The sequence below is a fragment of the Pteropus medius genome, unplaced genomic scaffold (assembly GCF_902729225.1).
Source record: "Pteropus medius unplaced genomic scaffold, Ma_sr-lr_union100, whole genome shotgun sequence".
Lineage (NCBI taxonomy): Eukaryota > Metazoa > Chordata > Mammalia > Chiroptera > Pteropodidae > Pteropus > Pteropus medius.
In genome coordinates, this window is record NW_024354875.1 from 33500255 (window position 1) to 33513243 (window position 12989).

The 12989-nt window shown below is 38.5% G+C and overlaps 1 pseudogene; it reads left to right on the forward strand.

Annotated features, from left to right (window-relative positions):
- The first annotated feature begins 2427 nt into the window (after positions 1-2427).
- On the forward strand, positions 2428-2546 carry LOC120597223 (uncharacterized; annotated as a pseudogene).
- Positions 2547-12989: the final 10443 nt, after the last annotated feature.

Genomic DNA, 12989 nt, shown 5'->3' on the forward strand with positions numbered 1-12989 from the left:
CTCTGCTCTGGCCCCAAACCAGCCGGTCACAGATTTCTACCTCCTGTGTTAGGGAATTTGCACCAGGTTTTTGCTCGTGTGGTCACTCAAGGAGTAGACATCAAACTAGGTCTTTTCATCTGCTGTCTTTGGGAGCATTTGTTTCCCTCCACCAGGCTTGGCAAGACACAGGCAGTTGCTCTGAAGCTGAGCTTTCCGTCATTCTCACGTGAGCCCTCTGGGTTGCTGTCCTCTTTGCTGATCTTCATTCTCTCATGCTGAGGTGACAAGAGTTGCTCTTCAGACCCTAGCAAGAAGAGTGACTTTCTAAGAAGAGCACAAACCCAAAGCAGAGTCATCCCTCAGAAGTCAAAGACACATGACAGTTTCTGTGGGACAGTTTTAAACACTCCACTGCAACAGCAACCAGAAACCAAGGCTGACATCAGGTGCTTTACAAAAACACAAGCTTTGTGGGTAATTCTGGTTCATGATCAGGTCTAACTCATGGTCTGTGTACAAGGTAGGTATTTTGGAGACATATTGATACTTTCGTGGAAAGAGATTATCTCCAGGATCAGTTCATTTTCTTGGTTTCAAACCATAGCAACCAATTCTGGAAGATTTAAGCAAGGTAAGAATTTACTGGAAGGATGTCTTGGTAGCTCAGATTCTCTAGGAAAGGTAGAGAACCACGTTGACAAAACAGGCAGGAACAGGGCAAGTGAAGTTGCCAGGGTCATGTCTAAAACCCACTGCCCCTGTCCCCAAACACCAGGAACCACCACCAATGTCATAGACCTGGCCCTCGATGTTGCCATTGTCCCCACTTCTTCACATCACTAGCTCTGGATCCAAGTTCTAGCCAGTTGGGCCTATGATCTGCCCAAACCGTGCCCCCAGGGAAAAAGAGGTCCATACCTTTTCTTTCTCCCTGCCAGCTTCCACAGGGGGTGTCATCACAGTGAAGTATCTATTTCTCATGTTTCCCAATGATCCTGAATGGCTGATCCTGCATATGTGAACAATTGGATGTCTCTTCAGATGTGAACAATTTGAATCCTGGACTAACGCAGAAGTCACCCTGAGACTCTGTCGAAGAATGCTATGGAATAGGGGAAAGGCCTCCTTGTTAGAAAGAAATTAAAAGAAGAGAATGAAAAGGCTGTTAAATCATTGTGCTGTAGGAATCAAATGGGCTGCCTGTCTACAGCTATGCCCTGTCTCCACCTTGCCTATGGACTTCTAACATTTGCACTCAGTGGTTATTACACACTCCTTTTTAATTTAAGAAAAGACTCATTTAAAAGAAAACAATGAATAAAGAGAGCAAAGGAGCTATGATGGCAAAAGAAGGAATAAAAGATATCTGCTGATCCTGAAAAACTGTCCAAGAGCCTATGCATTGGAACTTGCCTTTCCAGATTTGGGAGGAGAACCCCTGCCACTCCCCAACATGGCCAGAGAGCTAACGTGGCTCTCGACAGTACACGTTTGTACTCTCAGTCGTCCTTGCTGCTGGACCAGCTAACACCAGTCTCGCCCACAGCCTGAACATGGTTAGTGTAATGAGTCTGTACTTCCTTTGCAAGTTGTCAAGATCTCAATCAAGTCCGAACTCTTCATCTATAATATCACAGTTCTGTAATATCTACAGTTCACAGATAGAATCACTCATGATTGTATCATAGACTACTTCAGAATTAAATCTACAGATTTGGGATAGTGAAGCAAACCTGAACTGCTTGCTTCATTCATATCAATAATCGATGCCTTCTGTGTCTGCATCTGTAATTCTACTTGACCCTCTGACTGACATGTGTAATTTGCCATGCAGTATATTGCCTTAGTGCTGCTCCAGATTATGATGGCTAATCTCACTTCCCTTAATTGAGGGTACTTGTTTTCCCTTTGCCAATGAGGAGAGCAATTGAAATTCTGCTGAATCCACAGTTCCTCCTAGAGCCTGAGATGGAAGTTATAGCCATTGTCTTTCTCAAACATTAACTTTCCAGGGATAAGCCAAGTGCCTAATAATATAAAACATCATCATTCAAATGGGCCTAGGCCTGTGCTAATGGTAAACAAAACATCTGACCATATCCTAAAACCAAGAAGCTATCGAAGGCCATTGGGTCACATCAAACAAACTCAGGTGCTAAATCAAATTGGCTCGCACTGATCAAAGTTGACACAATTTAAGTTTAAAAGAGAGTAATAACAAAGAATTGAAATTGTTTAAATCCATAAGTGATAATAATAGTAAAAAAAATCATCATAACTTATTTGGAGAATGCTATGGAACCAACTCATTGTGATAAAGAATTGAGCAATCATGCCACTTTTCCCATATAAACAATAATCAAACAATAGATGAGGGAAATTTTCTCTTTGCAGAAGTAGTCAAGCTAAAAAATAAAGGATAACTAGTAGAATAAGAAAATTATTGTCTATGGCCATACCACCCTGAACCGGCCCGATCCCATCTAATCTCGGAAGCTAGGCAGGGTCGGGCCTAGTTAGTACTTGGATGGGAGACCACCTAGGAAGACCAGGTGCTGTAGGCGTAAAAAATAAAAAAAAAATAAGGGATCGTAAACTGACAAGGTCCTTGCAATCTGTGAGGTCAACCAAGGGTTGCCTCGCCTAAAAAAAAAAAAGAAGAAAAAAGAAAATAGTCTCTTTGCAACTTTTAATTGATAAATGAATCAGGGCAATAATAATCAGTGGCTGTTCACATTACAGAAAGGCAGATAGTCATATTTTCCTCCTGATGGAGGAAACCACCACTATCTACACAGTAGTGTTGCCAAAATAAAGATCAAGTTTGCTCCAATCACTAATACACAAGTCAGAGGAACATGTTAAATGACACCTTAAAGAGCACTCAGGAAAATCTAAACTTTGCAAATCTATACAGGACAAGCAACTTTGTTTCTTCAACAATAATGAAAATTGGAGAAAAAAAGAAATGGAGAAGACCTACAAGTCAAGAGACTTGAGAAATTATAAATCAGTTGCAATGAGTGGAACTTGTTTGGATGCTGAGCCAAAAAGTACCATGAAAAAAACTTTTAAAGATTCTCAAAGCAATCAGAAAATTTGAACACTGGATATTGAATAACACTAAGAAACTGTTAATTTTTAGACATGATAATGGGGTTATGGTTTTATTTTTGTTTTTAGTTATAATTCTTTATGTTGTAGAGATACATACTGAACTATTTGCAGATAAAATGATATTAAGTCCAAGATTTACTTTAGTATAATCTGTGGGGAAGCAGAGGGAGGGTAAATTAGATTGACCAAATTTTGGTAATTGTTAAAGCCAGATGCTATACAGTAAATAGTTAAAGTCAAATGCTGTACAGTAAATAGTTCAAGTTAGTTGAACTATTCTCTCTACTTTTATATATTTCCAAATTCCCATGCTAGAAATATATTAAAAATAACTGCAACTGATCAAAACAATCAAATATGTAAAAAAAAAAAAAAATTCCTGTTATCAATGATACTCATACAAAGACAAAGCTAAAAACAAAACGAAATTAAAATGCAACCCCCATAATTACACACATTCGAAAAATCTTTTTTGTCACCATTAGAGAAGTCTTTCTTACATGAACTCTTCAAAGAGCCATAGTTAATGAAGGAAATCTTTCAAAAATTTTAGTCGGTGTAAAAGAATAATAGAATTAGATTATTTTGCAGCCTGTAAAGAAATTCAAGCAAAGATCATTAGTGGGTATTATAATTAGAAGAAATCTTGACCACAGAATTTCTCCACAGATTACCCAATGGTCATGAGCAGAGCAACTCAATGTTACAATCCAGGGTCAGGCTGATCAAACTTGGCGGCCTCAAAGTGGGACACTAGTCATTGTGTACCTCCCGGCATGATGCAATGGGAAGTTAATAGTTCTTTCAAAATGTGTTCTTGCCCAAAATGTTGATCTTCAATCCAATCAAGCCTTTAGATCTAGTTCCCAGTTTACAGGAAATGCAAGGGATATAAGAATAAGTTATATGACACCATAAGAAAACAAATAGCCAAATCCTGATTTCTACAGCACAAGTCAAAGACATGAAAAGGGTTGGGTGTGGGGAGGTAGGAGGAGGTGACTATTCTTTATTAAAATAAGTATGAGACGTAATAATCAAAATATGCAATAAAATAAAACCTCCCTGTTGCAGATGGGGTCCCTGAGAAGCAGATTCTGAAACAGGATTTGGTGTGCAAGATATTTGCCAAGGAGTGTCCTTGGATCACCTGTGATATGGAGGGGAAAGTAGCAGGAATGGGCAGAGGGGGAAGTTGAGCTGCAATGCAGGCCTCAAGAAAGCCTTGGCTCAGACCAGAGGGGCCCTTCCATATTGTCACAAAATGGCCAGGCAGTTTACTGTTTCTTTAATCAGTCACTGTATATAGGCAACCCTGAGACGGGCTTAGCCTTACACAAAGCAAGAGGTTAACATCTGAAGGCTGTCTGCCCACGTTGCAATTAATTCACTGAGAAGGGATCTGCACAGCCCATCTCTATGTTCATCTCAGCCACCCCTCGCACCGCTAGGATCCACGGTTTTATATATATTCAAAAAAGGAGCTCCTCCAGGATTCCGATGAACCACTCTTCTTACAGGAAACTACAGCCTCCCTCCCTGCTGTAGCTGGCCTCAGGACCACAACTGATACTCATCTTGACTTTCCTCTACCATTCATTTTAGAGTCTGCTCACTCTGATAGGTCTGAGTTGCTGCCCTTGCCCATTCATCATCAAATTTGGAAACGGAGTACCAAGAGCCATCCCTAGTGGACCACCTGGGTGCCAAACACATTCATCACATTCTATTAACCATCTCGTCATTCCCTGAATGTTAGGATGCCCTGGCTATCCGCATTGCCCTTGCCTTTGGTTGCAGTTGTCAGAATCACATCCACAAAAATTCAAAATTTTAGAAGTCGGCAACCCAGATTATCTTCCTCCTGCTACCCAGGGTCCAATTCTTTCCCAACCGGGGTCCTGACCTTGACATAGCAGTCCTGCTTTGGTCAGGAGAGCTCACCTTTGGAGCTCAGTTACTCATGTTTAAGTCTTGGGCCTGGTCCGCAGCTCTCTCTGCCCTCCAACCCTAGTATTTGAGAGTTCTCCTGGTGCCAGTGCACGAGTACCTTTATACTACTGCACCCATCAACCACTGGATGTGGGCATAACCTTGGCGAGGTGGCTCCCTACAATTGAGGTGACACTAAGGGGCTGACGGCTAAGGCTATCTGTCCGTGGCACTCTGTCCACTGCAATAGGACCTAGGGGGTGTATGGCACTGTCCTTCACACTTCTCTTTCCCTAACCCTGTTTGGTTTTCCCGCAGTTGTAAGTCTGCAGGAAAGAAATATATCTGGACTTTATGGTTTATATTTTAAATATTTGTTCTTTTGGTCACATAAACTAATTTTACAAATATGCCCAAAAAAGTCTCATCACAAAAATGTCACTTTTTTCAGCAATTTATACTTCATTACTGTTTTAAAATAAAAAGACCTTTTAAATGGAATCGGACATAATATAATAGATAATATAAGTAATAATATAGTATAAACTATGATGTATGATATAATTATATACTATATATAACATAATGAGTGCACACGGATGCCGATTATGAATGCCATAAGGCTGGGCACACCGAGCACTCAGCTAATGTGCGAGGACAGATTTATTTACTGGTCGTTTTTATTAGCTCTTCTGGGATTTCTCCTCATTTTGGAACCCCAACACTCTACTATTTAAAAATCATTCATAAAGGACTGCTTCAGGGGACACAGTAACATCGCCCTAACTTGACAGCCTAAGAGCACTAACCTTGTGATTTTAATACAACGCCATCTCCGAGTTCACCAGATGTGCAGAGCTTGCTCTCTGATGGAGACTTTTAAGATCCTAGCAGTGAACGACAAATCGGTCACACAATCTGTCCAAAGCCGGACCCTGTGGGCTGATGGCAAGCCTCTGGAGAACTCACACACTCTGTGGAGCATTAAACATGGCTGAATTAGATCCTGGTGGGGGTCTAAGTGAGCAGTGCTGTTTTCAGAGAAGATAGGGGCTCCAGACTTCAGGTAGTTATTAATTATGAGCAATCGGTTAAGTCAATGTCTTAATGATTCTGGGCCTTAGACCGCCCCCTCTTCCCCCAATCCATTGGCCTGCTTGTGTGACTGTCTCATGCTGATCACATTACTTGTCTCAGGACACAGATAAGGACGTCAACCATCTTGTATTCTGACTTTTTTTGTCGCGAAGTTCTAACTTGATTCCTTCTTGCTACCGCTTATATCAGGGAAAATGCTGTCCTCAGTGTTCCCCTGTCTCATCTACGCTTTTGCCACCTGTTCTTCTCCTTAAAGACCTTATAAGTGATTGTCCATTTCTTTTTATCTAAAATGAAGTGCTTGGATTAAATATCCTTAAGATTCTTTTTATCTCTAAAGTGCTGTGATGCTGTAATTTTTAATTGTTCTTTTGCCATAATACTCTCACTGTCTGAAGCTGTTACTTACCTACTTTGTAGTTAGGGTTATAGCATACTTTTATAATTCAAGCATAATATTTATAACAGAAGTCATTTTGAAGATTCAATGTAAAATATGTATAAATATGTTATTAGAAGATTATAGGGTAATGGGGTATAATCTGATTTTAATGTATCATACGGCATTTTACAATATTGCTACACAATATAATATATATTTTATGAGTTCTTGACAGCATTTTTAAAATCTTCTGACACTGCTTTTCAGATTGTTTAAGATGTTTATTAACTCTCTACTACTTCAGAATAATCTTTACTAAGTGAAATATCTGCCCTCAAATCAAATTATTTTTATCCAAATACTAGGTTCCTGTAGCAAGTTAATAGATGCTTCATCCATATAAGAATTAAAAGGATTTTATAATCAGATAAATTTTGGGGGAAAACTGGGTTAAATACAATTAAACAGTTTTTTACTGCGGGACTTTTCAGAACTTCTCATGTACTTTGAAAGGAAACCCTCTACAAAAAGGCTCCCCACCCTCACTTGATACACTCTTTGTGTTTTAATCTAGAACTGTATTAAAACTAATAAAAGTGAAAAAAGAATACCTTTTGAGATTTTTCCGTTTGCCTTGCCTTGCCCGGTCTGAAGTGGTCAGGTTCTCATTCTGATGAAGCCTCTAGATGCTGCTTCTGAGTGCTCCTGCTCTTATCTTAAATCTCCTGGAACTAAATCAATGGAGAGAGGTAGAGACATGGGTGATTTAAAAAGGAGGGAATAAATATAAGAAAAAATGCTTCAGTAAAAGTTTCTTTGCTCTTGAAAGGGATGTTGAAAACTAGGCTAGTATCCTAAGTAATACTTTTTATTTAAGAAAGCATTTATGAGTCTTTTTTTCCCCCCTTTTAGGGCTTAGCTTATTAGTGAAAACAATAATAAAATGATTATAAAGACTACTAAGTGGATTTTTGAACAATTGATGAATATTCTTCTTTAAAAAACACTGGCTGCCTTATAAGCTTTTACAAGAGGTAGATTGTTTTTCATGTGCTGCTTCTTTCAGTATTTACACATTGCACTGTGACAGCCTTAACACTGGGGAAGAGCTAACACTAGGCTCTTCTCACCCCACGCTCCTTCTCAAATTCCATTGGCATCTTAACCTACTTTGGAGAGAGGTAGAATAGTTCTTAAGTCTCCCAACATCCAACTGGCTCCAAAGCTAGATTTTTCTTCACAATTAGTACTCATTTTTTCCATTCATCCAGCAAACAGGATAGATGCTTTGGAAAACATTCCTTCCCTCAAGGAACTTAGAATCTAGCCAGACGAGCCCAATCAAGAGATGTGAGTACATAAAGGAGAGCGGTCAGTTTTACTGGGTGGGAGTTGGGGAAGGTGAAACGTGGGTTGAACCTTGTCAAGGAGGTAAATTGATGGAACCCATTCTCTGTTTTGATGTGCATGTAGAGGAAGGAAGGTCTGAGATGTCGAAATTAGCTGACTGGGAAGACAGTGGTTTCTTGCACCAAGATAAAGAACCAAAGAGAGACCGTCAGTGTTACAGGGGCAGGAGGGTAGGGAAGAATATAAGAAATCCACTTCTGTATTTCTGAGTGTGAGGGGCCTGTGAGAAGTCCAAGAAGATGTGACAAGGGAGGAATCGAATGTATGGAACTGAAGCTTAAGAGAGGTTTGGGCTAGAAATAATGATTCTAGAATATTGTTGTGTAACTAGGAGGCCAGTTGAGGTAGAGTGGGAAAGTGGTATGCTCCTAAGCCATTCTGCTACTATCTGCATGATTTTCTTTCTTAGTCACTTATTACTTACACCATTACATACTCAACATTTTTCTTTAAATCATCTCCCACAACATGGATGGACCTTGAGATAATCATGCTAAGCAAAATAAGCCAGAGAGAAAAACTTAAAACCACATGATATCACTTATATGTGGGATATAAATCTAAAAGCAACAAACGAACAAGACAAACAAACAGAGACTCATGGACATGGATAATAGACTAGTGGTTACCAGTGGGTAGGGGTGAGGGGGAATGGGGGGGTAGATGGGGTAAAGGGGATCAAATATGTGATGACAGAAAGAAATCTAACTATGGGCGGTGAATACACAATGCAATGTATATGTATCTCTTACTGTTGAATTGCACACCTAAAACTTACTGGATTTCATTAACCAATGTCACCATAGTAAAAAAATAATAATAATTAAAAAATAAATCATCTCCCATTTTGCTTAATTAAATTCATTTTGCAAAGAAACTTTATATCATTACAAAATTTTTTAAAATATCATTTGCTGTAAATAGAAAGTAAATATAAAAATAAATAGGTAACAATTATATAATTATACAATTTTTCTTACATATAGAACAAAATTTGACCAAATTAGAAGAAGAAATTAGTAAATTCACAATCATAGTATGAGATCGTGGAATATTTTTCTCAGTAACTGATAAATCAAACACATTTGAAGGTAGGAAAAATATGAAAGATTTGAATGCCACTCATTATTTTCAAGGAAACAGATCATTTCTTAAAACTTGTCACATACTAAGCCACAAAGTCTCAACGCATTTAAGAATCTCTATCCTACTGATAGTACATTCTGATTCTAATGTTATAAAGTTAGAAATAAATAACAAAAAAATCCTCCAAATATTTTGACATTTTTAAAATTTCAAAATAACTCATGGGTCAATGATGATATCTTAATGGAAACTAGAAATTAGAACTGAAAAATAATATATAAAAATTATATATCAAAATAATACATCAAAAGTAATAGTATAATTCTAACACAATATTTGGAGATAAATATATAGTATTAAATGAATCTATTAGAAAAGAAGAAAGATTAAAGTTACTGAGCTAAGAATTCAAGTCAAGAAGTTAGAAAGAAAAAAATAAAACAAGAGCATCAACTCAGAGAAAGTAGAGAAAATTTTTTAAAAAAGAGAAAAAATTAATAAAATATTTAAAAAAAGAAATTACAAAACAATCAAAAAAATAAAATGCTGGATCATTCAAAGGATTAACAAAATACACGAATTTATTATAACAACGACAAGAAAAAAGTCCTGGCACAAATAAAGATATTAGAAATGTTCAAAAATACATCTTTATACAGTGTGTTGAAAAGAAGAACTTTACCCCAGTAACACTGGAAAATTAGGGGAAAAAATGTATAATTTCCCAACAAAAAATACAGCTTATAAAATGAACTAAAAAAGAAAAATATGAATAGACTTAGAACAATTACACACACAAATAACATTTCTATACACCACCATCAATTAAACAAAGTAATTTTTAAAAAGATGTTTACAATAGCAACAAAGCATTTAAGATGTCTGTGAAGAGATCGAATAAAGGATATATAAAGGAACTTATAAAACTTTAATAAAGGATATTTTAAAAGCTATACAATGTATACCCAGTTCACAAAAAAGAAGACTCGATATGTAAAGATGATGATTCTCTCCAAATTATTCTATAAATTCAATGTACTTCCAATCAAAATTCTAAGAGTATTTCACATAATTTGGTGATCTTGAAAGTTCAGCAGAAGAGTGAAGAACAATAGTCTCAAAAACCCTTGGCCATAAACTCAGCCACCCGAGGACTGCCTGACATGTGGCACCGAGCCTATAGAGGAGGTGGGATGACTACCGGGGGGGCCAGCAGTGGGGGTCACACAGGGTAAAAGATGCCTGCCACCACCCCTGCCACCTGCAGGAGCCATAGGCCAGAGGTTGCAACATGGTTGAAGCCAATACATACAACTGAAGTCTAGAGGCTCAGCAGTGGACCAGTAGTAACCTAGAACCCAAAACTCATCCTCATTCAGTGCAAGTGAGAGTCACCCCAAATCAGCATGTCCACACCACTCTGGCAGCCAATTCTCATGCCATCCAAGGGGAAGAAAAGCTGCACCAATCAGCAGGAGAGACCTTCTTGCCAGGACACCCTCCTGAAACCAGAGCCCAGTCACAGGACCTACAGGCACAAGGCCTGGCACTCCACAGGGCAACTCCACAGAATGAGTAGAATCAGAGAGAAATGGGGGCCCATGCAAACCCTGGTCCTGGCTCATAGCAGCCCTGCCCCAACAGCACCACTGGCCGGCTGGCCTCAGTGGAAGAAATTTTGAAATTTGGGGCACCCAAAACATAAGATCCATTAAGTGTGGGGGCCGCTTGTCCCTGTCTAAGGGTAGAACAGTACCTTGCCTCACAGATCTACACTTGTTTCTTGCGTATCCATTTGGTATTCAACCTTGGTTGAGAATTCTTTAAAGAGAAGGATTACATCACAAACATTTTTTGTGTCAGTCACAGACCCCAGCACCACACTAGATTGATACCTGATGTTTAGTGGGTGACCACGGACCCAGGGACTAACCAAATTCTTTCCCTGGAAGCGGAGTCAGAGAAATGCTGGCCTAGGGGTGACATTTGTGGAAACGCCATACAAGAAGCTGATGTTGAATCATTAAAATTGCCCCTTCGCTTGAACCCTCTAGTCTGGTGTGCAATCATCAAACAGCCCCTTCTATAACAACTAGGACTCCTGCTGTTTCATTCATATGCTTCTACGCTAACACTCTGAAATACCTTTTAAGCAACACCAAGGAGTATAGGTATTATCTTGTAGTCTAGGATCTTTTTAATATTTTGAAAAGTCCCTTTCTGTACCTCTGTACAAATAATTTAGCTCATCATCCTTTTGCAATGTATTTGTGTGTACATATGTGTATGTTTATGTGTATTTGTGTTTATGAGTGTGTACGTGTGTTTATGAGTGTGTTTGTATATGTTCTGTTTGTGTGTGTATGTGTAATGTTATATTGCGTTTGCGTGTATGTGTGTATATATGTGTATGTGTGTATTTCTTCCACTAGCTTTACTGAGAAAACATTGGAAAAATTAATTCCTCTACCCAGGATTCTTTTTCTCTTTCTCTCCCTTACGCTCAGTCTTCTGGCCAATTTAGACTTCCCTTCTGTTTTTCTTTTTCTCAGTAAAACTGCAACATTTTCTCTTTTGAGTGTCATTTCATTACATTTCTAAAGCAGCCATCCTGTATCCCCAAATTAACTCTTGTCTGGCTAGAAGTGTAAATGGCTTATCAGTGCATGATGTACTTTGTCAAAAAAAAAAAAGTCCTCACTGTAATATATATTTCTCTTTTGTTGTGCTTGGGGACACTAATTAATGTCGGAAGCCTGGCAATACGCTGAACACATCCCTTTGACTACAGAGGCTGGTGCTAAGTTCCCTGACATCCAGTCCTCACAGCTCACTCTTCTTACCCTTGACCTCCACAACATTCCTAGTTTCCTCATTCTCCTCTCCTTGTGGGACAGAGTGTAACGGAAGTGGGTTTTCAGCAGACTGTAAACCCCTCGGTAGTCTTTCTCCCTTTATTTTTCTTATATCTCTCCCTTTTCTATAAGAAACTCAATTCAACTTGAAAAAGAGTAAAACAATACTATTGTAACCCTTTCTTCTACATTCACATTTATACTATGGTTAGGTTTTTAAAGAAAGCCTTCAACCTTATATGCCGACTGTAATTGAAAATTTTGAAAAATTATTTTTAGAAAGAACAAATAGAACATGCAATCAGATGTTTTCATTTAGGATCTGAGAACATGTCTTTGGCCAGGGTAAAGAAAAGCACTGGGCCATTTATACTTTATTAGACCTCTATAAGGTTGAAGAGGTCCTAATACTTGAAAAAAAAAATTTTTAAGAAAACAACAACAATAAAACCACACATATCAAAAACCTATAGTGCCAGCAGAAAATATCAATTTATATTTAAGAGCTAAAAAATGATAAACGCATTTTATTGAGATGGAAACTGTGACCCAGGGAAGTTGAGTGACTCACCAAGGTCACAAAGTTTATATGAGTTAAAGCCAGGACTAAAACACATCTTCTAATGCTAAATTTTATTCCTTCTCCATTTTATAACACTAAAACATATAGAACAATCTACATATTTGCAAAAATGACTAACCTTTAACCTTTTTCAGTCCTTTAAATTATCTTAAATGTGGTAGCCTGTTGGTGTTCTACTCAGATATCTTTGGATCCCTTTCACCTTTTCAGTGTGACTTTCCTTGACTTCACAAGTGTTTAGTTTCTTATTGTTCATTTCTGTGATGCCCTATGGAGAACCACACTTGGTCTAATAGGGTGGCTCCTGAGAAAGGCAAGTTCCTAGGATTTTATGTCTTCAAAAGTAGCCCTTATCCAATGATTGACTGGAGTGGGAAAATGAAAGACCAGTTCCTTTGCCTTGGAGTTAGGCAAAAAAGAAAAAGAGGGAGGGAGGGAGGGAGAGAGGGAGGGAGGGAGGGAGGGAAGGAAGGAAGGAAGGGAAGGGAAGGAAGGAAGGGAAGGAAGGAAGGAAGGAAGGAAGGAAGGAAGGAAGGAAGGAAGG